Source organism: Coenobita brevimanus, chromosome 14 (genome assembly GCF_032717465.1).
Source record: "Coenobita brevimanus isolate Jiangsu-jjx chromosome 14, ASM3271746v2, whole genome shotgun sequence".
In the NCBI taxonomy this organism is placed as follows: Eukaryota; Metazoa; Arthropoda; class Malacostraca; order Decapoda; family Coenobitidae; genus Coenobita; species Coenobita brevimanus.
Genome location: NC_136967.1, coordinates 31,688,265 through 31,716,173, shown reverse-complemented (window position 1 = coordinate 31,716,173; position 27,909 = coordinate 31,688,265). Strand labels below are relative to the sequence as shown.

The 27,909-nt window shown below is 37.5% G+C and overlaps 1 pseudogene; it reads left to right on the top strand.

Moving 5' to 3' along the window:
• LOC145390338 (uncharacterized) overlaps window positions 1–27,683 on the top strand; it is a 118,776-nt pseudogene extending 91,093 nt beyond the window's left edge.
• The last annotated feature ends 226 nt before the right edge of the window (window positions 27,684–27,909 follow it).

Below are 27,909 nucleotides of genomic sequence, written 5' to 3'. Positions count from 1 at the left end.
GGTGAAAATATTCCATATTTTGTACTTGATCACGAGGCTCAAGATGCCTCTTTCAAGCTCTAGTGATGCACATAAAAATATCACGAAATTTTTAGGCTGTTTTCACGTCAAGAATGAATGGAAACTCGTTGGGTTTAAAATCCTCCAATGGTAGAATTATCTTCCTTTGAATCAATTTCATCCTACGTATTACTTCTTTTAGCCTTGTTACTGTTTTTTTTTTGTTACGGAATTTTCTGACCCTTAGAAATGATTTATGCAATTTAAATACAACTGGGAGTGTTTCTCAGCAGATTTGGAGTACAGATGTGGAAGTTGCATTTTTAGTGCTTTCGCCCTCAATTATGCGGTTTTTAGGATTATTCTAATGATCCTCTTCCGAACGTAAAGATCCAAGCAATCTTCAGACGACATTAATACAGATCAGTGTTAATTGAATTTGCCTTTTTTCGTGGCTCTCATGCATATTTAGCGTTTTCGCTCAGTTATGCGATTTCTCGCTTCACTTAAACGACCATCTTCCTTACGTAAATATCCCAACAATCAACAGATGACAAGTACAGTTCAATCATTATTCCTTCATCCCGCATTCTCTGTAGCTGCTATGCACTTTACGTCTACGGAGATGATATAAATTTATAAATGGTTATTAATTATATATATATTGGCAGAGCGATAGTGTTTTTATTTTCTCGTAGAAATTCGTATGTGAAGTCAAAATATAATCAATATTCCTTCTCATGAGGTAACAGTTTTGAGATGTTTTACTTAAGGAAATGCTTTTCGTGGAACACGAACCTTCTTTATGTGCAATTTCTATTTTTTTTATTTTTTACTTTCAGTCAGAAGGCTCTCTGTAATTTTAAAGTGCATCCTCTGCAGATAATAGAGAATAGTAATTTGAAGTTCCTCGCTTCTTTAGGTCACCCAAACATCAATTGAAACTTATTGTTCTTAAGGACTTCATATGTGAGTTTTCTTTACGTTTCAATCGATACAATGTTATATGTATACTGAAGGTGATTTTTTTTTTTCTTACCCTCAGATGTGTCCTGAGTTTTGGCAATATTAAGGTGTTTCTCCCGATCAATTTTTAGCATAATTTTGGATTTTTTTATATAACGATTTCACAAAAAACACGTTCATAGAGCCACCACTCCAGTAAAATAGTTTTGAACTACCCTCACAGCCAATGCTATCAGCCGTAACTAATTCACCTTTGGTACTACCCTTTATCAGTGAAGTTAAACCTATTTAATAATCCAATTAATCTCAACTTGGAAGACATAATATTTCAGGTCGTCGATACATAAATCTGATTCTTTTAGACCTATCATCAATAGTAAATCAGCATATATGAGGAACCGAGTGATATCTATAAATTGTATATCTCATTACGGCTATGTACTTAGTTCTTCCTAATAATGAATATATGATTATCAATAACTCAGCTATTTCGCAGTGGTTTTGCCTTCATAAATATGGATTATGATATCACACGAAGTGGCATTCGGTGAAAATATTCTATATTTTGTACTTGATCACCAGGCTCAAGATGCCTCTTTCAAACTCTAGTGATGCACATAAAAATATCACCAAATTTTTAAGCTGTTTTCACGTCTCGAATGAAAGGAAAATCTTTGGGCACAACTGGCAGAATTAATTTCCTGTTAATCATTTTCATCCTTCGTATTACCTTGTTTCCTCCACGGAACTCTGGACCCTCAGAAATAATTTATGATATTCAGATAGAACTGGGAGTGATTCCCAGCCAATGTACAGGACATTTGTGGAAGCTGCATTTTTAGTGTTTTCGCCCCCAATTATGCGGTTTTTAGCATTACTCAAATGATCCTCTCCCTAACGTAAAGATCCAAACAATTTCCAGACGACATTCATGCAATTCAGTGTTCCTTCAACCTGCCTATTTTTGTAGCTGTCATGGATATTTAACATGTTCGCCATCAATTTTGAGAATTTTAGCGTTATTGAAACGACCTTCTTCCTAACGTAAATGTCCCAACAGTGAACACACAACATCAGTACAGTTCAATAAGAGATCCTTCAACCACCATTATTCGTACCTCTCATGCATTTTACGTCCACGGAGATGGGGTATAAAGTTATAAATGGTAATTAATTACATATATCGGTATTGCGATTTTGTATTTTTCTCAAAAATTCACAGGTGAAATATGAATATTCCTTCTCATCAGGTAAAAGTTTTGAGATGTTTCACCTATGGAAATGTTGCTTAGAGTGTAACAGGAACCTTCATTATTTGCATTTATTCTATTTTCATTTTTACATTCAGTCAGGAGGATCGCTGTAACTGTAAAGTGCATCTAATGATGATATAAAAGAACAGTCATTTGAGGTTTCTCGCTTGTTTCGGTGACACAAAAATCAATCGACACACTGTTCGTAAGAACAGCTTTCATTCCGTATCAATCAACTTCTTGTTATATGTTTCTTTTTTTTATTTTTTTTATTTACCGCCAGATTTATTTTCTGAGTTTTATTAAGAATAGAATGTGTTTCTCGATCAATTTTGAGTTCTTTTGTGGAAGGTGCATATTTAAGGATTTCGCCAAAAATTCGTTCATACAAGCATCATTCCAGTGAAATAGTTTTGAAGTACCAGTCAGTACCGTGAAATTAAGCCTTACAAGAAGCCAATAGACTCATCGGAAATTAAAAATCCAATTAATCTCAACGTGGAAGAAACAATATTCAGATCGACGATGCTTCAACTTGATTTTTTAAAACCCATCATAAACAATAAATCAACATTTATGAGGAATCATCTATTGTTAATGAACCGTATATGTTAGTACGGCAATGTATTTAGTTATTTATAATACATATGGTAAAAAATATGCGATTTTCTTTTAAACTCGTCATTGCCTTTCGGAGTCATCTTACCTTGTTAAATATGGATCATGATATCGCACGAACCGGCATACGGGGAAAATATTCCATATTTTATATTTGTTCACTCGGCTCACGATGGCACTTTAAAGCCCTAGTGATGCACATAAAAATAACATCATATTTCTAAGCAGTTTTAACGTCACGGATGAAAGGAAACTCTTTCGGCTTAAAATACACACATGGCAAAATTCTCTTTCTGTGAATCGATTTCATCCTACGTATTACTTCTTTTAGACTTGTTACTGATTTTTTTTCTCCACGGAATTCTATGACCCTTAGTAATTATTAATGTAGTTTATATACAACTGGGAGTGTTTCCCAGCCGAATTGAAGTACAGTTGTGGAAGTTGCATTTTTAGTGTTTTCGCCCCCAATTATTCGGTTTTTAGCATTATTCAAATAGAATTCTTCCTAACGTACAGATCCAAGCAATCTCCGGACGACATTAATGCAGTTCAGAGAGTGCTCCTTCATCTTGCCTTTTATCGTAGCTGTAATGCATATTTAGCGTTTTCACTCTAAGTTATGCGGTTTTTAGCGTGACCCCAACGACTTTCTTCCTAACGTAAAGATCCCAACAATCAACAGACGACACAAGTACAATTCAATCAGTATTCCTTCAACCTGCATTTTCTGTCGCTGTCATGCACTTTACGTCTACGGAGATGAGGTATAAAGTTATAAATTGTAATTAATTATATATATCGGTATTGCGATTTTGTATTGATTTTCTCAAAAATTCACAGGTGAAAGTCAAAATCTTATCAATATTCCTTCTCTTCGGGGAACAGTTCTGAGATGTTTCACCTATGGAAATATTGTTTAGAATGTAACAGGAACCTTCATTATTTGAAATTATTCTTTTTTCATTTTTATATTCAGTCAGGAGGCTCGCTGTAATTGTAAAGTGCATCTAATGATAAAAAAGAAGTCATTTGAAGTTTCTCGCTTCTTTCGGTGACCCAAAAATCATTCGACACTTACTATTCTGAAGAACCTTATACGTCAGATTTCTGTCCGTGTCAATCAATTTCTTGTTATATATTTCCTGTGTGTTCTTTTTTTATTTAGTCAGATTTATGTTCTGAGTTTTGTTAAGAATAGAATGTGTTTACAGATTAATTTTGAGTTCTTTTGTGGAAGTTGCATATTTAAGGATTTCGCCAAAAATACGTTCATACAGGCATCACTGCAGTGAAATAGTTTTGAAGTACCCCCAAAACGAATGCTCTAAGCCATTACTAATTCACCTTTTGTCCATGAAATCAAGCCTAAAAAGAAGCCAATAGACTCACGGAAATTAAAAATCCAATTAATCATCGTGGAAGACACAACATCCTGGTCGACGATACTTTAACCTGATATTTTAAGACCCATCATAAACAATAAATCAACATTTATGAGGAATCATCTATTGTTAATGAACTGTATATGTTAGTAAGGCAATGTATTTAGTTTTTCTATAATCGATTTTCCTTTAAACTCTTCATTGCCTCTCGGAGTCGTCTTACGTTCCTAAATATACATCATGATATCGCACGAACCGGCATACGGGGAAAATATCCCATATTTTATATTTGATCACTCGGCACAAGGTGCCATTTTATAGCCCTACTGATGCACATAAAAATAACATCAAATTTCTAAGCAGTTTTCACGTCACGAATGACAGGATACTCTTTGGCCTTAAAATCCTCAAATCGAAGAATTCTCTTCCTGTGAATCAACTTCATCCTACGTATTATTTCTTTTAGCCTTGTTACTGATTTTTTTTTTTCTCCACGGAATTCTCTGACCCATAGAAATGATTTATGCAAATACAGCTGGGAGTGTTTCCCAGCATATTTGGAGAACAGTTGTGGAAGTTGCATATTTAGTGTTTTCGCCCCTTATTATTCGGTTTTTAGCATTTTTCAAGTGATCCTCATCCTAACGTAAAAATCTAAGCAATCTCAAGGTTACATTAATGGAGTTCAGTGTTCCTTCATCTTGCCTTTTTTCGTAGCTGTCATGAAAATATAGCGTTCACGCTCTCAGTTATGTGGTTTTTAGAGTGACAAACGACCGTCTTCCTAACGTAAATATCCCAACAGTCAACAGAAGACATAAGTATAGTTCAATCAGTATTCCTTCAACACGCATTTTTTGTAGCTGTCATGCACTTTACGTCCACGATGAGGTATAAAGTTGTAAATTATTAAATATATATATCGGTATAGCGATAGTGTTTTTACTTTCTCGTAGAAATTCATAGGTGGTCAAAATCGCATCAATATTCTTTCTCATGAGGTAACAGTTTTTAGAAGTTTTACCTAAGAAAATGTTGCTTGTGGTGGAACTCTAACCTTCATTATGTGCAATTACTCTATTTTTTTTTTTTTTTTTTTTTTTTAAATTTGGTTAGGAGGCTCGCTGTAATTTTAAAGTGCAATCTCTGCAGATAATATAGAATACTCATTTGAAGTTCCTTGCTCCTTTAGGTGACCCAGATATCAATTGAAACTTATTGTTCTTAAAGACTTCATATGGTAGCTATCTTTACGCGTCAATAGATACCATGTTATACGTTTACAGGATTTTTTTTTTTTTTTTTTAACCCTCAGATGTGTCTTCTGAGTTTTGGTAATATTAGGGTGTGTTTCCCAGTCAATTTTGAGCACATTTTAGGATCTGGATATATATTGTAATGATTTCGCCGAAAATACGTTCATACAGCTATCACTCCATTGAAATAGTTTTGATCTACCCGTAACTAATTCACCTTTATTACTACCTTTTATCCGTGAAGTCAAGCCTAAAAAGAAGCCAATAGACTCATTGCAATTTAATAATCCAATTGATCTCAACTTGGAAGACAATAGTCCTCGTCGCCGATACTGCAACCTGATTTTTTTAGACCCATCATGAATAATAAATCTGCGTATATGAGGAACCAAGTAATGCTTATAAATTGTATATCTCAGTACATCCTCATAATGAATGTATGATTATCAATAAATCAGCGATTTGATTGTAAACTATTTATTGCCTTTCGCTGTTGTTTATGGATCATAATATCGCGCGAACCGGCATTCGGAGAAAATATTCCATATTTTGTATTTGATCACTAGGCGGAAGTAGTGGAAGCGATGAAGATTAAGTTGAGAAAGGCCCCAGGAATTGATGGAGTGTGTTGTGAAATGCTTATGTATAGGGGTGAGATTGTTGTGAAGTGGATATGGAAGTTGTGTAGATTGGCTTGGGAAGAGGGATAATTGTTCCTTTATAGAAAGGAAAAAGGGAGATAGAAGTATGTGGTAACCATAGGGGTATTTGCTTACTTAATGTGACTGGAAAAATATATGGTAGAATACTCATTGATAGGGTTAGGCATATGACAGAGGAGCTAGTTGGAGAAGAACAAGGGGGATTTAGGAAGGGAAAAGGGTGTGTAGATCAGATATTTGTTCTAAGATGTTTAGTGGAGAAGTATCTAGAGAAGGCAAGGAAAGTGTATGCTGCCTTCATGGACTTGGAGAAAGCTTATGACAGAATAGATAGACAAGATATGTGGAAGGTATTAAGAGTATATGGAGTGGAGGGGAAATTGTTGAGTGCTGTGAAGAGTATGTACGAGGGAGCTAGGGCTACGGTGCGAGTGGATGGTGAGCTGAGTTCTTTTATCTCAATGTGGAACTGAAACAGGGTTGTGATGTCTCCATGACTGTTTAATATATACATGGATGGGGTTGTAAAGGAGGTGCAGGGTAGGGCAGTGGATGTGGGGGTGGCTCTAATGAATGAAGGTGAGATTTGGAAGCTTCACTGTTGAGTGAAGATGAATGGGAGTTGCAAGGTTTGGTGAATGAATTTGGGACAGTGTGTAGGAGGAATCTGAAAGTTAATGTAAACAAAAGTAAAATTATGGTGTTTGAGAGGAATGAAGTCACAGAGTGTGCAGTGAGGTTGGATGGTGAGGATATGGAGAATGTGAGTGCATTCAAGTACTTGGGTAGTGATGAGTAAGCATGGAACTTTGGGGGATGAAGTACGTGAAAGGGTACAGCAGGGAAGGAAGGTTGTTGGTACACTGAAAGCAGTGATGAGAAATAGGGAGGTGAGTATGGAAGTTAAGAAGTCACTGCATGACAGTATTGTGATCCCTACCCTGACGTATGGAAGCGAGGTATGGACCTTGCAAGAGGGGAACAAGTCAAGAGTGAGAGCAGTGGAAATGAGTTACTTGAGAGGAGCATGTGGAGTGACGTGGACAGGTTGACGAATGAAGAAGTGAAGGAACGCTGTGGGGTGGACGTGGGTGTGGTTGAGGTTAGGAGAAATACACTGAGGTGGTTTGGACATGTGAAGAGAATGGAGAATGAAAAACTGACTAAGAGGGTGTATGTAGGTGAGGTGGAGGGAGGGAGAGGGAGAGGTAGACCGAGGATGAGGTGGAGGGATGGAGTAGAGAGGTATATGAGGGAGGGGGGGTGAGTTGGGGGAAGGGTAGTCAAATGGTGGGTGACAGAGCGACTTGGAGGCGTTTTGTCTGCGGCTACCCTTTGCGGGATTAGGGCGTTGGGGTATAGATAGATAGACAGATAGATCACTAGGCTCAAGATGCTACTCTCAAGCGCTAGTGATGCATATATAAATAACACCATATTTCTAAGTTGTTTTCACGTCACGAATTAAAGGAAAATCTTTGGGCTTAAAACCCTGAATTGGCAGAATTCCCACCGTCACTAACTCAAGAGTTGCCATTAATCGCCAGCTAGTTCAATATGGAAGTCGGGCTGCTCATGCAGAGACCACAGAAGTCGCAATCTTCAAAAATCTTTCCCGTGATAGATATTGATAAACCGTACGTAAGCTCTTCATGATATTATTCTTTAGTAGTTATACTAATTTCCAAGGTATGCTTTAGTGCGATAAATGCAGGAGAACGTGAGTATATAAACCGTGAATGCACACTGGGTGTGACAGCATTCATCTCATATTTACAAGTTTCTAGACCCACCTTCGGTTTGAAAACCATATAATTGTTTTCTAAAAGAACAATGCTTCATCTCCTAAATGCTGAAAAAAATCTGCAAAGTTTTCAAATGAAAAGTGTACAATATATAAAGCCGAAATCGTGCAGAGACGAGACCGCCGACCGATATCCGACGATGCCGGTGGCTCCAAAATACCGTACAAAAGTCAAAACAACACACCAGTTACCAGTGGTTAACGTGCCCCGGCAAAACTTTAAAAGTGTTTGTCATACAATGCCGGCATATATGTGTGCCGTTGAGGACTGTGCTTCCTCCTCACGGGAAAAGGACGAAGATGTCAAAGGATGGTGCATTTTTCCAAGAAAGAAGAACCCAGTTCATAGAAGACTTTGGGAGACGATATGTAAAAGGGGCCCCAACTGGAGAGCAACTAAATATCATGCAATATGTTCCAAACATTTTATAAACTACTCCCAGGGACCATCACCAAGCCATCCTGGTCCAGAACTGTTTGCATACAATCAGTGGGGGAAGAATAAGCGTCCTAGGAAGTGTATTTATAAGAGAGAATCAGACCCTAGTGCTGATAGTGTACCTGGCTCAGATGCTCAAGCTACTTCCTCCTCTTCAACTACAAACCAAGATGTACGATTCTTCAACTTACCCAAAGTAGAATACTGCGCAAGAGTAGAAGTCCACCTTTCAGTACGTTAAGAAGAGTGGAAAGTTTTTCAGCAGGAAAAGGTGGTTTAACACCTCTGAAAAAAAAAAAAAAAGAATTAGAGGGATATGAATGGAATTGGTAAGGTTCTTCTACTGCCTCAAATAAAATGTATGTTTACCATTATGTGCAGTGTACAGTCTCACAAACATGGACTTTTATAACTAGGTCTGATTTCATAAATTTTCTAGTAAGTGTTTACTAAATGCCAGCCAGTGATTTTGGAAGGAAAATTTTCTTGGTAATTTGTGCTACTCTGCCAGCATGGACTTTGTTTTTCATTACATGTATATTCTTTCTGCTTCTTCACAGTGCCCCCTACTACTGGGCTTTGTAACAATTTCCAAATTTGGGTGCTAAAAAAAAAAAGGCCTAATTGGTTCCTTCCTCTTCATGTATTGCTGGGTCACACAAGTGGAATAGGGTACAACTTAATTATGTCATGGCAACATAGCTAGGCAGGCCTTTGTGTGACTGTTTTGCCCTGCCATTGATCTTCTTGTATATATTTTAATTCCAGATGGATATGAAACCATGCCATTTGCCGGATCTCATGAAGACCATTCCTACAGTACATCAAACACTGCTAGCACTGTACCAGCAGAACCAGTGGATGCTGCACCACAAGTTGCTATGATTAGTGGTATGATAATTCTTACTTAAATCTAAACCACTAAGTTCAGTACACATGGAGGTGATCTCCTATGAAAATGCCTCTTGTATTTCAGAACATAAGAACCAAAGGAGTCTGCATATGGCCCGTTGGCTTACACAAGGCAGCGTCTATTCACCTAATTCCTTCTCTCATCCTCATCCATAAGTTTACCTCAATAACTTTTAAAGCATTGTATTGTGTTGGTGCATACTTCCTGACTGGTTAGTCTGTTCCACTCATTTACTAATCTAATTGAGAATCATCTATTGCCTGTCCCTCTCTTAAATCTGCATTTATCTAATGGCAACTCATTGCTGTACGCCCTAGCCTGCTGATTTATTGCAAAAATCTAACCTACATCTCGTTTGTTAACTCTTTTACCCATTTAAAAACATCGGTCAGGTATCTGCACCCTTCTTCATTCTATCTCTATCTATCTATCTATATACCTAGGCTGCTTCCCCCAAGGAAAGGGAGGTAGCCGAGACAGGACGACACACTCTCCATTTACTCATCCATTTAAACACATTCATTCACATCTTAGCCCCAAAGGGGAGAACGGACAGATCCTCACCGCACCACACCGCACAAGGGTCAACTGCGCAATGCAATCAGTGACATCCGCAGCAGGGCCCGACAGCAGAACTGGTTTACCCCTGCCACATCATAACATACCCATCCCCTTACCCGCACCTGACCTGACTAGCTGATCAGACCAAATGCGGGAGAATATCCCCTCAGGGCTGCGTCATCACTTATTTATTCACAATTTCTCTCCATTTATTTCTGTCACGCACAGCCACTCTTCCTTGCTCAACAGACATCCCTCTCGCATCCAGCGCTCTCTTCACACTATCCATCCATCCTATTCGTGGTCTTCCTCTCAGCCTTACACCTCTCACATCAGATCTAGTTATCTTTTTCACCAATCGCTCATTATCCATTCTCTCCATATGCCCAAACCATCGCAACACCCTCTGCTCAACTCTACCAGCCATCTCCCGAACAACTCCAGTTCTCCTTCGCACTTCATCATTTCGCACCCGATCCATACGCGTCACTCCACACATACTCCTCAGACACCTCATCTCCATTACATTCAAACTTTTCCTCTCTGCTACACCCATATTCCATGTTTCAGCCCCATATAATGCAGTCGGTACCACAACACCCTCATACAGCCTTCTCTTTACATCCATTCTAAGCGAACGACATTTAAACACTTTTTTCATTCCTCCCAGCACCTTTCCTACTTCATTTATTCTAAACTTCACTTCTGCATCTATTCTTCCATCCACAGCAACATGTGACCCTAGATATTTAAAACAATCTACCTCCTCAAGCAACTCACCATTCAAAACTATATTCATCCCCCTACCATCTATCAACCTCGTACACTTCATCACTTTACTCTTATTCTCATTTACTTTCAAATTCCTCCTTTCACACACCCTTCCAAACTCCTCTACCAACTGTCTCAATCTCTCCTCTGAATCGGTCACCAGTGCAGTATCATCTGCAAACAACAGCTGCTTCAGATTCCAATCTCCACCATCAACATTTACCAGACTCAGACCACCTAAAACTCTTGCATTCACCTCCCATTCTAAGAAATACAAATTGATGTGTTTTAATTTGTCCCTGCATGTTAATTGTCTTAACTTTTGAACCATTTCAGTCATTCTTCTCTGTACAGACATACAAATATAGATCCATTCTAGAAGATAGATACCAACATTGCACAGCTTATTCTAGATTTTGGTACAAAGACGAATCTTTATTTTTCAGGAGGCATACGCTGGACACGCACTGATGAACCGGCGAGCCATGACCAGGGACATGATTATTAATGATGATAAAAATGTAAGATTGTATCCAAGGGAGTTTTAATGGCCATATATGTCATAAAAAAAAAAAAAATTGTTATTGGAAAGGACAAAAATCTGCAAGTGACAAAAATTTGAAGACAGATTCAGGTGGCCGAACTAAAGTAATAGACCATTTAGTGAATATCTTATAACACCTGTTTACATAAGACAAGGAATGACAATGAGCGTTTTGCGAGATTTGTTTGGAGTATCACGGACTTCAGTTACTTGCATATTCAACACTTGGATAAATGTTTTGTATCAAATACTTGAAAACTGGATAACAAGGCCTTCAGCTGAAAAGGTTAAGAGAAAGTTGCCCAAGAGCTATCCTGCTAAATATGCAGATGCTCGAGTCATCCTTGATTGCACAGAGTTCCATCATGTAAAACCAAGGAATTGTTCAGCCCTTTACAATAAATATTAACAACACAAACACCATAACACTGTGAAAGTAATGATAGGGATAACTCCTAGAGGACTGTATCAAACTCATATGGAGGCAATACATCTGACAGGTACAAAGCAGAAAAGGAAATATTAGATAAACTTGAGCCAGGAGATGCTATAATGGTAGACAGGGGTTTCAATATCGGTGACCTTTTATTGCAGCGTGGTGTAAAGTTACACATGCCACCCTTCACAAGGAAGAAAGAGAATGGTACAGGAAAGGCTTTAAATCTGAGTGAGATACTTAAAACTAGGGAAATAGCATCACTACGCATACATGTAGAGCGTGCCAAATTTGTTAGCTGTTTTCACGTCACCAATGAAAGGAAAATCTTCGGGCTTAAAACCCTGAATTGGCAAAATTCATTTCCTGTGAATCATTTTCATCCTACGTATTACCTTATTTAGCCTTGTTACCTTTTTTTTCTCCATCGAACTCTCGGACCCTCAGAAATGATTTATGATATTTAGATACAACTGGGAGTTTTTCCCAGCCAATGTACAGTACATTTGTGGAAGTTGCATTTTTAGTGTTTTCGCTCCCAATTCTACGGTTTTTAGCATTACTCAAATGATCTTCTTCCTAACGTAAACATCCAAAGAAATCTCCAGACGACATTAATTTAGTTCAGTGTTCCTTCAGCCTGCCTATTTTTGTAGCTGTCATGCATATTTAACATTTTCGCCCTCAGTTATGAGGCTTTTAGCATCATACAAACGACCTTCTTCCTGACATAAATAGCCCAACAGTCAACCGACAACATCAGTACAGTTCAGTAACGGTTACTTCAACCTGCATTTTTCGTATTGCGATTATTTATTTTCTCGTAAAAATTTATGCGAATGTCAAAATCTTATAAATATTTCTTCTCATAAGGTAACAGTTTTGAGATGTTTCACCTAAGGAATTGAGGCTTATAGTGTAACAGGACTTTTCATTATGTGCATTTATTCTTTTTTCGTTTTTACATTCAGTTAGAAGGCTCGCTGTAACTGTAAAGTGCATCTACTGAAGATAAGAAAGAATATTCATTTGAATTTTCTCGCTTGTTTCAATGACCAAAACACCAATCGAAAATTTCTGTTCCTGAGAACCTTATATGTCAGCTTTCTTTACATATCAATCGATTTCTAGTTATATGTTTCCTGAAAGTGCTTTTTTTTTTTCTTTTTACCCTCAGATGCGTCATCTGAGTTTTGGTAAGAATAGAATGTGTTTCCCAATGCATTTTGAGTACATTTGTTGACGTTGGATATTTAAGGATTTCTCCAAAAATACGTTCATACAAGAATCACTACAGTGAAACAGTTTTGAAGTACCCCCAAAGTGAATGCTCTAGGCCATTACTAATTCATCTTTGGTCCTACCTTTTACCCGTGAAATCAAGCTTAAAAAGAAGCCAATAGACTCATCGGAAATTAAAAATCTAATAAATCTCAACGTGGAAGATACAATATTCAGGTCGATCATATTCAACCTGATTTTTAAAGACCCATAATAATAAATAAATCTACATATATGAGGACTCATGTTATTAATGAACCTTATACGTTAGTACGGCATTGTATTTAGTTTTTCTTAATAATGCATATGGTAATAAATAAACGATTTTCTTTTAAAATCTTCATTGCCTTTCGGAGTCGTCTTACCTTGGTAAATATGATCATGATATCGCACGAACCGCCATACGGTGAAAATATTCCATATTTTATATATGATCACTCTGGTCAAGATGCCATCTTATAGCCCTAGTGATGCACATAAAAATAACATCAAATATTCTAAGAAGTTTTCACGTCACGAATCAAAGCAAACTCTTTGTGCTTAAAATCCTCAAATGGCAGAATTCTCTTCCTGTGAATCAATTTCATCCTACGTATTACTTCTTTTAGCCTTCTTGCTTAATTTTTATTTCTCCACGGAATTCTCTGACCCTTAGAAATTATTTATGCAATTTAGATACAACTTGGAGTGTTTCGCAGCCGACTTGAAGTATAGTTGTGGAAGTAGCATTTTTAGTGTTTTCGCCCCGAATTATGCGGTTTTTAGCATTATTGAAATGATCCTCTTCCTAGCGTAGAAATCCAAGCAATCTCCAGACGACATTAATGCAGTTCAACTTGCCTTTTTTCGTAGCTGTCATGCATATTTATCGTTTTCACTCAGTTATGCGGTTTTTAGAGTCACTCAAACGACCGTCTTCCTAACGTAAATATCAGAACAATCCAGAGACGAAACAAGTATAGTTCAATCAGTATTCCATCAACCCTCATTTCTTGTAGCTGTCATGCACGTTACGTCTAAGGAGATAAAGCATAAAGTTATAAATGGTAATAAATTATATATATCGGTACTAGCGAGAGTGTGTTTACTATCTCGTAGAAATTCATAGGTGGTCAAAATATCATCAATATTCCTTCTCACGAGGTAACGGTTATGAGATGTTTTACGTAAGGAAATGTTGCTTTTGGTGGAACTCGAACCTTCTTAATGTGAATTACTTTTTTTTTTTTTTTTTACATTCAGCCAGGAGACGTCCTGCAATTTTAAAGTGCATCCTCTGCAGATAATAAAGAACACTCATTTGAAGTTCCTCGCTTCTTTAGGTGACCCAAACATGAATTGAAACTTATTGTTCTTAAGAACTACATATGTCAGGTTTCTATACGTATCAATCGACACCATGTTATATGTTAACAGATTTTCTTTTTTTTCTTTTACCCTCAGATGTGTCTTCTGAGTTTTGGTAATATTAGGGTGTGTTTCCCAATCATTTTGAGCACATTTTTTGATTTGGATATATAGTGATTTCGCCGAAATTATATTCATTTAGCCTTCACTCCAGTGAAGTAGTTTTGAACTACCCTCACAGCCAATACTATCAGCCGTAACTAATTCACCTTTGGTCCTACCTTTTATCCGTGAAGTCAAGACTAAAAAGACGCCAATAAACTCATCGGAAATTAATAATCCTATTAATCTCAACTTGGAAGACACAATAGTTCAGGTGGTCGATACTGCAACCTGATTTTTTTCGACCAATCATGAATAATAAGTCTGAGTATATGAGGAACCGAGTAATGTTTATAAATTGTATATCTCAGTACGATTATATACTTAGTTCTTCCTAATAATGAATGTATGACTATCAATAAATCAGCGATTTGATTGTAAATTATTTATTGCCTTTCGTAGTGGAATTGGTAAATATGGATCATGATACCGTACGAACCGTCATTCGGCGAAAATATTCCATATTTTTTATTTGATCACTAGGCTTAAGATACTAATATCCAGCGCTAGTGATGCACATATAAATAACACCACAATTCTAAGTTGTTCTCACGTAGGGAATGAAAGGAAAATCTTTAGGCTTAAAACCCTGAATTTTCAAAATTCATTTCCTGTGAATCATTTTCATCCTACATATTACCTCGTTTAGCCTTATTACTTTTTTTTCCTCCACCGAACTCTCGGACCCTCAGAAATGATTTATATTTAGATACAACTGGGAGTGTTTCCTAGCCAATGTACAGTACATTTGTGGAAGTTGCATTTTTAGTTTTTCGCCACCAGTTATGCGGTTTTTAGCATTACTCAAATGATCTTCCTAACGTAAACATTCAAACAATCTTCAGACGATATTTATGCTGTTCAGTGTTCCTTCAATCTGCGTATTTCTGTAGCTGCCATGCATATTTAACATCTCTCTCAGTTATGAGGATTTTAGCATCATTCAAACGATCTTCTTCCTAACGTAAAAATCCCAACAGTCAACAGACAACTTCATTACAGCTCAATAAGGGTTCCTTCAATCTGCATTATCGTAACTCATGCACTTTACGTTTACGGATATGAGGTATAAGGTTTTAAATGGTAATAATTTTATATATCGGTATTGCGCTTGTGTATTTACTTTCTCATTAAAATTCACAGGTGAATGTCAAAATCTTATCAATATTCCGTCTCTTCAGGTAACAGTTGTGATTTTTTTCACCAAAGGAAATGTGGCTTATAGTGTAATAGGAAATTCCATTATGTGCATTTATTCTTTTTCATTTTTACATTCAGTCAGTAGGGTCGCTGTAATAGAGAAATGCATCTACTGAAAATAAAAAAAGAACACTCATTTGAAGTTTCTCGCTTGTTTCGGTGACGAAAACATCAATCGAAACACTGTTCTTAAGAACCTTATATTTCAGGTTTCTTTAAGGTTCAATCGATTTCTTGTTATATGTTTCCTGAGTGATATTCATTCTCGTGATGTAACAGTTTTGAGATGTTTTAGCTAAGGAAATGTGGCTTTTGGTGTAACACGAACATTCATTATGTGCAATTGCCTTTTTTTTTTATTTTTTTTACATTCAGTCAGAAGCCTGGCTGTAATTTTAAAGTGCATCCTCTGCAGATAATAGAGAATAGTCATTTGAAGTTCCTCGCTTCTTTAGGTGACCCAAACATCAGTTGGAACTTATTGTTCTTTGCGTTTCAATAGATACCATGTTATATGTTTACAGAAAGTGATTTTTTTTTTTTTTCCCTCAGATGTGTCTTCTGAGTTTTGGGAAGAATAGAATTTTTCCAAATGAATTTTGAGTACATTTGTGGAAGTTGTATATTTAAAGATTTCGTAAAAAATACGTTCATACAAGCATCACTCCAATGAAAACTTTTTAAAGTACCCCCAAAGTGAAAGCTCTCATCCATTACTAAATCACCTTTTGTCCTACCTTTTATCCGTGAAATCAAGCCTAAAAGTAAGCCAATAGACTAATCGAAAATTAAAAACCAAAATCTCAACGTGGAAGTCATAATATTCAGGTCGACGGTACTTCAACCCGATTTTTTAAGATATCATAAACAATAAATCTACATATATGAGGAATCATCTATTGTTAATAAACTGTATATGTTAGTACGGCAATGTATTTAGTTTTTCTAAAAATGCATATGATAAATAATCGATTTCTTTTAAACTCTTCATTGCCTTTGGGAATAGTCTTTCGTTGGTAAATGTAGATCATGATATCGCACGAACCGACATACGGGCAAAATATTCCATATTTTATATTTCATCACTCTGCTGAAGGTGCCATTTTTTTGCCCTAGTGATGCACATAAAAATGACATCAAATTTCTAAGCAGTTTTCACGTCACGAATGAAAGGAAACTTTTTGGGCTTAAAATCCTCAAATGACAGAATTCTCTTCCTGTGAATCAATTTCATCCTACGAATTACTTCATTTAGCCATGTAACTTATTTTTTCTTTTCTCCACTTAATTCTCTGACCCTTAGAAATGATTTATGGAATTTAGATACAACTGGGAGTGTTTCCCAACCGATTTGGAGCACAGTGTTGGAAGTAGCATTTTAGTGTTTTCGACCCCAATTATGTGGTTTTTAGCATTACTCAAATGATCTTCCTCACGTAAACATCCAAACAATGGCCTATTTTTGTAGCTGTCATGCATGTTTAACATTTTCGCTCAGTTATGAGGATTTTAGCATCATTCAAACGACCTTCTTCCTAACGTAAATATCTCAACAGAACAGACAACATTAGTACAGTTCAATAAGGGTTCCCTCAATCTGCATTTTTCGTACCTCTCATGCACTTTACGTCTACGGAGGTGAGGTATAAAGTTATAAATGGTATTTATATATATCGGTATTGCGATTGTGTATTTTCTTTCGTTAAAATTCATGGGTGAATGTCAAAATCTTATAATATTCCCTCTCATCAGGTAACAGTTTTGAGATATTTCACGTAAGGAAATGTGGCTTACAGTGTAACAGGAACTTTCATTTTGTGCATTTATTCTTTTCTCATTTTTACATTAAGCAAGGAGGCTCGCTGTAATTGTAAAGAGCATCTACTGAAGATAAGAAAGGACGATCATTTGAAGTTTCTCGCTTTTTTCAATGACCCAAACATCAATCGAAACTTACTGTTCGTAAGAACCTTATATGTCACCTTTCTTTATGTGTCAATCGATTTCTTGTTATATTTTTCCTGAAAATGATTTTTTTTTTTTTAATCCACAGATGTTTTCTGAGTTTTGGGAAGAATAGAATGTGTTTACTCTCGATTCTTGTAGTAGGAATTAGAGATGAATACAGGGAGTTTATCTTGGTTTATTATCTTCAGAGAAAAATCTTAAGTTGAGCAGTGTATGTATTACAGAGACTGAATACACTAAGTCTAGTTGGACCCTTCTTCTTGTTCACTCTCTCCACTACCTGTCGGTTCTAATGCTAGCCTCCTTCTGAGCTCTGCTTCCTAAATTCTGGTGTAGCAGGGGTCGTGTCACGTATGTTACACTGTGGTTGGAAAGTTCTAGAAACCTGTGTGTGAGTATGTGTGTATGTGTGTGTATGGTCACTAGGCTTTCTTCGTATGCAATCTCGCTGACACACTACCTATATCATCCACTGACTTGCTACTTCCTGTGTATTGTCAACATTTCCTCAGTTAACTTGCAAGATCATTTCCCTTTCCCAGGCTTGCCTGGAGCTCTGTCTATCTATTTATCTATCTATCTATCATGATTTGTATTTATAATATGGAGTCCTAACATGTGTTTCCCAGTGAATTTTGAGTACATTTGTGAAAGTTGCATATTTAAAGATTTCGTCAAAAGTACGTTCATACAAGCATCAGTCCAGTGAAAACGTCTTGAAGTAACCCCAAAGAGAAAGCTCTTATCCATTACTAAATCACCTTTTGTCCTACCTTTTATCCGTGAAATCAAGCCTAAAAGTAAGCCAATAGACTCATCGAAAATCAAAAATCCAATTAATCTCAACGTGGAAGTCATAATATTCAGGTCGACGGTACTTCAACCTGATTTTTTGACTCATCATAAACAATAAATCTACATATATGAGGAAGCATCTTTTGTTAATGAACTGTATATGTTAGTACGGCAATGTATTTAGTTTTTTCTAATAATGCATATGATAATAAATATTCGATTTTCTTTTAAATTCTCCAGTGCCTTTCGGAGTAGTCTTACGTTGGTAAATCTAGATCGTGATATCGCACGAACCGACAAACGGGAAAAATATTCCATATTTTATATTTGATCACTCGGCTCAAGATGCCATTTTTTTTAGCCCTAGTGACGCACATAAAAATAACATCAAATTTTAAACAGTTTTCACGTTACGAATGAAAGGAAACTCTTTGGGCTTAAAATCCTCAAATGACAAAATTCTCTTCCTTTAAATCAATTTCATCCTACGAAATACTTCATTTAGCCATGTTACTGATTTCTTTTTCTCCACGGAATTCTCTGACCCTTAGAAATGATTTACGGAATTAAGATACAACTGGGAGTGTTTCCCAGCCGATTTGGAGCACAGTTGTGGAAGTAGCATTTTAGTGTTTTTCCCCCTAATTATGCAGTTTTTAGCATTATTCATATGATCCTCTTCCCAACGTAAAAATCCAAAAAATATCCAGACGACATTAATGCAGTTCAGTCAGTATTCCTTCAACTTGATTTTTTTCGTAGCTGTCATGAATAATTAGTTTTCACTGTCAGTTATGCTGTTTTTAGCGTCACTCAAACGACCGTCTTCCTAACGTTAATATCCCAAAAATCAACAGACGACACAAGTATAGTTCAATGAGTATTCCTACAACCCGCATTTTTTATAGTTGTCATGCACTTTACTTCCACGGAGATGAGGTATAAAGACAAAAATGGTAATAGCGATAATGTGTTTACTTTCTCGTAGAAATTCATAAGTAAAGTCAAAATCTCATCAATATTCTTTCTCATGAGGTAACAGTTTTGTGATATTTTATGTAAAGAAATGTTAATTGTCGTGGAACGCGAACCTTTATTATCTGCAATAACTTTTATTTGTTTATTTTTTTAACATTCAGTCAGGAGGCTCTCTGTAATTATAAATTGCATCCTCTACTGGTAGTAGAGAATACTCATTTGAAGTTCCTCGCTTCTTTAGGTGACCCCAACATCTATTGAAACTTATTGTTCTTAAGAACATGTGTCAGATTTCTTTTCTTGTCAATCGATACCATGTGATATGTTTACTGAGTGATTTTTTTTTTTTTTTTAACCCTCAGATGTTTCTTCTGAGTTTTGGTAATATTAGGGTGTGTTTCCCAATCAATTTTGAGCACATTTTAGGATTTGGATATATGATGATTCCGCCGAAAATACCTTCATACAGCCATCACTCCAGTTAAATAGTTTTGATCTACCCTCACAGCCAATACTCAGTGAAGTTAAGCCTAAAAAGAAGCCAATAGACTCATCGGAATTTAATAATCTAATTGATTTCAACCTGATTTTTTAGAGCCATCATGAACAATAAATCAGCGCATATGAGGAACCAAATAATGTTTATAAATTGTATATCTCAGTACGGCTATGTACAGCTCCGTTCAGAAGTTCGTACTACACCCAAAGTGGAAGGCACAAGCCTCGGTCCACTCTTTCTGGACGACATGTTAATACGCCGAACCTCTCGCCACCACAGACAGAGCAGCAAGTACCGGAACAGTTTCAGTCACACGACGAATGCGAAATTTGAGATGAAAAGGATATTTATACAGATACTGGCAAGTATTATTGCATATTAGTGAAGGAAATACGTGGACATTATGCGGTTGTGATGAAAATATGTATACAAATAACAAGTTACAATACACAAAAAGAGGGAAATGAAGAAGTCTGATATGAATCAATATGTGATTTGTGAGCTGACTATTCTCCCACTGAAACACACATACACACACACAAACACACAAACACACATACACGCACAAACAAACACACACACAAACACACGCACACACAAACACAAACACATAAGAACATCAACAATAACAACAACAGCCACCACCACCACAGTCTCTGCCACTTGCCACCCACCACAACCAGCCACCACCACGAACGCCGCCGACGCCACCACCCATCACCACCGCCGCCACCCACCAACACCCACAACCCACCAACACCGCCGCCGCAGCGACCACCGTCCAACACCACCGACGCATTAACAAATTGCATAATTATGGAGGAAAGACATTGCAATAGTTTACTTCATCCGTCCTGTTTGTGTGGGAAGGCCAAGGAACACATTATATTTGTTACCTGTGAGTAATCTTGCATGTAGTAGGAGGTGGATAATATATAAGCATAATTATACGGAGGTTTTCAGACAAAAATAGACAATTTTATTTTTATTTCTATTTTTTAGTCAACAGAATATATATATATATATATATATATATATATATATATATATATATATATATATATATATATATATATATAAAATCTGTATTATATCTATATCTGTCTCTGTATCATATCTAACTATCTGTATCATATCTATATCTATATTTTTATATCTATCTATCTATCTATATTATATCTGTCTATTGTATCTATTATAGCTATCTACTGTATCTATTATATCTCTCTACTGTATCTATTATATATATATATATATATATATATATATATATATATATATATATATATATATATATATATATATATATATATATATATATATATATATATATATATATATATATATATATATATATATATATATATATGCATACATATCCTTAATATAACGATAACTGATGCCTAACTTTTCACATTAATATCGGATCCAGCCTCCCCCTTTCTCAATCACTGCTTGCAACCTATCAGGCATGGAGCTTACAAGGCCACGGATGAAGTATTTGCGCCGGCAAAGTTCCCACTGGGCATTAACGTGGTTGAGGAGATCATTTCTTGTCCTCTCGTCTCCTGGCTGCCAGGTATTAATCATGTCAGCCCAAACATGTTTGTTACATTTATATTGGCCCCTTTGGCGGGCCAGTCTGAGAGGTGAAGTATGTCTTGTCTGAAACCACTGCCGTACTACACGTGCGGTGTGGATGGGGCACCGGTCATGCATGGACATTACAGGTCCATCTTCGAACGGGAAACCCTTTGCGCGTAAAGATGGCTGGGAACGTTCCTCCAGGATATGTTCATACTGGTCAGCAGTAAAACGCCCCTCGATGCTGAACATGTCACCAAGGCCAAGTAGAGTCAGGTATCCCCAGATGTTACAGGTAACGTGACCCGATCGTGCCTCCTCACAAATGTCGACCCTCTCGTATCTGCATGCGAAATATATATATATATATATATATATATATATATATATATATATATATATATATATATATATATATATATATATATATATATATATATATATATATATATATATATATATATATATATATATATATATATATATATATATATATATATATATATATATATATATATATATATTGTTGCAGCCATTAGACAGAATACTAGTTGATGACATGCCCCCCTAACCTTATATTATTTAGAACTGATCACAGTTTTTCGCGGCACTAATGTCTTTATACAAAGAAAACAGAGGCAAAGAGTGGAAGGAATCATATCTTTTTCCAATACAATATGAACAGAATAAGATCAAAATAAGGGATCCTGATTATTTTAGATGCCTGGTCATATTGCCTTTAAAAGACTGGAAATCAAGGACGGAGGGGTATGCAGACTGCGGAAGACAGTTTCATAATTGACCTATTCCGTAGGTGAAAGTCTGAATACCGGTTAATTATTGTAACAGTGATGTGAACAGAAAACAGATGACTGCAACGAAGACGGAGCCTTGAGGGGGGGCAATAACAGTGCGGAATTTTATCAGTAATAAAAATGGTAATATCATATACCTGGTGTTGTTTCTTCTCCAGCAGTGAAACCTACCATGGGAGGTGGAGGAGAAACACTTCTCATCCGTGAAGATGACTCGCGACCAAAAGTCTAGGTTCTGAAAGTAGCGTTGAGCAAAGGCTAACCTCCCCTCTCTGTGTTGTTGTATCAGGCTTTCCATCATTGCTGTAATTCTATAGTGTATACCAGCGTCATGCAGCCTTCGCCTGACAGTCAGCGCGGACACATCTCACTGAAGACTGTCCCTTATGGCCACCGCGATCGTAAGACGCGTTGCCCCTGCTGCTGCGACAATAGCAGCATCTTCAGCCTGGATGGTTCTTGGAGGGGCTCCCGTCCTTTCAAACATGAAAGTATTCGCTATTAGTAAGTCTAGTTTAGGAAAACATTACGAGTATGTATATTTGCGCTGAATTATATTGTATGATATGAAAATATTGTTACAAGGGCAACAGTTGTACTAAACAATCTGCTGCCTATAAAGACAGTAGCGTAGCGAGACTAAATGCAGCTCAAGGTCTGATATCCTAGTTTCACCCAATCACTGCACGGGACAGCCCTGCAGAGGCGATTGCTTGACCGTGGTTCAAGGCTCTCCTTGGCCAGACAGACCAGGTTTACACAACAACAACAACAACAATAACAACAACAGCAACATCAAGAGATGGGAACTGAAGTCTCGTTCTTAGAATGACTAGGACTGATTTGTTTGACCATCATAAATCAAAACCCCGTCAATTCCTTCCAAAGAAACTTAAACATTGAGATGCCTGGACGCACAGCGTTTGAAATAATGTGGCACTATGCACTGGAAAAAGACACCCTAAGACATTTCAACAATTAACTAGTCGTATACAAGAAAGAAGACAGATTAGTAGTTAACAGATGCATCACAGAGCGGGTGAGAGGATGGGGCAAGGCTAGTGCCTCGTTTCAGTCGTAATGGGGGAGAGATACAAGCAGAGAATTCAGAGGAACTGTGTGTGTGTGTGTGTGTATAGAGGGAGAAAGAGAGAGACAGAGATGGCCCGAGGAGTATCTGATTGGGGGGGGGAGGGTAAGGACAATTTTGACCAATTTGATCCGTTTGGCGTTACGGTTTGACCAACTAAATAGATGAAAACAAACCAAATTTATGAGAAAGTAATTTTTATTGTAACAGACTTACAGTATTTCCTGGACAGTAATTTATTTACTGGTGACAAATTTAAACAAACTTTCATTCTGGATTTCTGGTGCATATAGACACAACTTAATTCAAAATTGCACTACTGTTCATTGATTTTCAGTCATACAGTGAGAGATACAAGATGCTTAAACTGATTATTTAAAAAAAAATATCATACACATACACAAAGCACACTTCGTAAGTCAAATAAGGAAAAAGTTGAAAAACGAATGTTGAGCCAACTTCAAGTGAATGTGGATAATGGATTAATATGGATTCACCAGTAACAACCTGTATGTACAGATTGTGTAATGATAATGGCTTTTAGATTTTTATTCATGTTTTCATGAGCTTCCACCAATCTATGGTCTTTTTGAAGATCCAACTGATCAGTTAGGTCCTTTCACAAGCTAGAACCATCAGATAATGTAACGTTTTTTCTTTGGTTCGGTTTCGCATATAGGCCTATGTTTTTAAAAGCTTAAGCCTGCTAAATGACCTCGATTTTTGACCAACTCAGTAATTCTTTGACCAACTCAGAACACACACTGGGGGGGGGGTGACCCCCCCATCCCGGTCGGGCCATCCCTGAAGAGAGAGAGAGAGAGAGAGAGAGAGAGAGAGAGAGAGAGAGAGAGAGAGAGAGAGAGAGAGAGAGGGCGAAGGGAGTCAGCAGAGTTAAGGAGACGAACAAAGCCTAAAGAATAAGTACAGTATGCATCAAAATCAATATTATAGATCACTTTCATCAAGATGCAAAATTATTTCCAAAGATCATATCAATACGTGAGACAGTTAATTGCTGTAGCTCCGTACCCATCTCACCCTTGCAATTTCATGTTGCATCACCGCCATCCAAAAATAAACGAACAACTGCCCAACACTACACAGAGTATTTCGGCAACATACCCCCTTCTCCACCCACTAATACAAATCACAGATCACCCAACACTACAAATCACAGACATACAGTGCATAAACACAGCCATTAGCCACCACAGCCATCCAAACCCTTCAGTCAAACAGCATCCTTCGTGAACCACCACCAGACATACACTCCTCATCAACCCTACCCAGAAAGACACGAAGACACCTATACTCATTTCTTTTTTAATTAAGGCGAAGATGCACTTGACAGGTTGGTGATGATCGGCTGAATGCAACATGTCCGAATAACATCCTTGTATTTCAAATAATTACCAGGTAATGTCACATTACTTAGTAGTTATTTGAAATACAGCCATGTTACTCGGACATGTCGCATTCAGCCAGTCATCATCAACATGTCAAGTGCATCTTCGTTTAAAAAAGTAAAAAATAAATAAAAGAAAACAGTACAGTACTGCGATGTGGTCACCACTGTTCCCTGCTACGGTTCCGACACAAAATACAACTCACAAACAAGTTACTTTGCCCATACTGCAAGGCAGCCCCCCACACCACAACACATTCATTCACCACATGCACATCACTATTGCAACACAGTCTTTCAATATAACCTCAACCAAAGACTTTTGAAAACGACGGGTAGAAGCTTCTGATTTTCACTGGGATCGCAACGAGATGAACCTGGGTTTGCAACAACAACAACTACAACATCCAAACCTCCGCCGACTAAACTCTTCAAACTACTTTTTCACCACCTTATCAAGATCCATTCTCTCTTCATGACCACACCAACTGTATATCATTATATGTTATCAAGAAGCCTCCTCACACCAACAATTTTTCAGTTCCTATTATTCTCCATTCTCTTCATGACACCAACTGTATACCATTATATGTTATCAATGAGCCTCTTCACACCAACAATTTCTCAGTTCCTATTATTCTCCATTCTCTCTTCATGACCACACCAACTGTATATGTTATCAATAAGCATCCTCACACAAACAATTTCTCAGTTCCTATTATTCTCCATTCTCTCTTCATAACCACAACAACCGTTTATGTTATGAATAAGCTTCCTCATGCCATCAGTTTCTCAGTTCCTATTATTCATTATTTAACCCACTTTACGCACGCCACACACATTCCAAAACTGTCCCATTTCCAGTGCCATTACTCCATAATTTTCGCCCTTATGCCATAAAAGAGTTTCAAGTGATTACACACCCACACCCACACCCAAACACACCATCACCCAAACACATCCCCAGACACACTCACACCCAGACAAATACATACACATACACACCCATACCCACACCCACAAACCCACACCCATATCCACACCCATACCCACACCCCGACACCCTCACCCATACCCCCACACCCATAGACCTACACCCCCACACCCCTATACTCCCACACTTCCACACCCACTCCCACATCCCCCCCCCCCCACACACTGTGTGGAAAATGCATCACTGAACCGAGGTCTGATATTATGTGAAGACAAGGGTCAGCAAACGTCTGGGAAAGTATCCCGGAACATGTAAATCACGACTTTACTGAGGCATAATGAATATTCGGGTGTGAGGGTGTGTGGACGTAAGAAAAAGCAACAGAAGAGGCCGAAGTGAACATCGGCCACCGTGCGTGGCCCCGCCCGCTGGCTCTGGCAGCCACTAATAATTGTGGATGTAGTGTAGGGGATATTTGGCCATGAAAATAATGCATAATGATTATTACTGTTTTTACACCTGTTGCATATGCTTTACATTAGTCATCCATACCACGTCAAAAAGTAAAATGAGAACGTTGACTATATACTCAGGATGTAATTTGCCACTCTCCCAAAAACTGATACTCGAGAAGGTTGCAACCCCGCTCCCACCCCCTTACTACGCCAGTCCACTGTATGAAGCTGTTTTCACTGACATCTTCCACAGGGGCCGAAAACTAGTTTTAGTTTCTATTAGCAATGGCATATAATGGGGAGCTATTGTTTACAATTATTCATTATTAACATAACATTACAGTAATACAAAAGACTTTTGACACGTTGGTCATGAAGGTTGGCACTCTCCTCCCATCTCTTTATCCACTTCATCACGTTTTTGTAGTGAGGTCAAGTTGATGCGCTGTTGCCCTGATGGAAAAGCCATCATCACGTAGCGCGAAAAATTTGACCTCTGAGCACTAATTTCTCGTCTCGCCGATTTATATCAACTTGATGGGGCACGTGATGGTGCTGATTTCACCTTTGAGCAGAGGATAGCCAAAACACCTCAGTGGAACCCCCCCCCCTCTCACACCCCACAGAGAGAGAGAGAGAGAGAGAGAGAGAGAGAGAGAGAGAGAGAGAGAGAGAGAGAGAGAGAGAGAGAGAGAGAGAGAGACAGACAGACAGACAGACAGACAGACAGACAGACAAAGAGAGAGTGAGAGAGACCGACGGTTACGTAGAGGAAACATCATGTTAGCTACTTCATCTTAAAACATATGATTTCCATTATTCCTTAGACTCCACCAATCGTCTTCATCTACTTTTGAGTATGAACATGAATTTTAGCTGTTCAGATACTTCGTAAATGTTTGAATATCTTGACTGCATACACATTATTTTTGGCTGCTTGGATTTTCCTTGAAACGATAGAACTGTTCATAATTACTAAGCTAAGATGGTTAGCCGAAAAACTGCCCGTGTCTAGGGATTAAGATATGCGATAACTCACTAACTCGCATAATCACATTGATTCATATCCGACCTTCTAATATTCTGTTATGTGCTTTTCTGCGGGTATTATTGTATTATATTTTTTTAGGCAGGCGAGTATAAACATACTTCCATCATGTAATCAGCAGTAAGAGTGACTGTTATCTGTATGAAAATAAAATTCTCATTTCATTTAACAGTCGGTGAGCGAATGACACTGCTTTGATACTAGCCAAAGTCTGGTTGCTCGTGGGAGGTCCGAAGCTGTAACCTGTCGTCCGGGAAGGAGGGGCCGAGACTAGCGCCTTCCACTCTGGGTGTAGTACGAACTTCTGAACGGAGCTGTATTTAGATCTTCCTAATAATGAATGTATGATTATCAATAAATCAGCGATTTGATTGTAAACTGTTTATTGCCTTTCGCAGTGTTCTTACATTGGTAAATTTGGATCTTGATATCGTACGAACAGGCATTCTGCGATAATATTCCATATTTTGTATTTGATCACTAGGCTCAAGATGACCCTTTTAAGCGCTAGTGATGCACATATAAATAAAACCATATAAGTTGTTTTCACGTCGTGAAATCTGTTGGCTTAAAACCCTGAATTGGCAAAATTCATTTTCTGTGAATCATTTCAATCTACGTATTACCTCATGAATCCTTGTTACTTTTTTTCTCTACGGGATTCTCGGACCCTAAGAAATGATTTATATATCTAGATACAACTGGGAAAAAGTGTTTCTCAGCCAATGTACAGTACA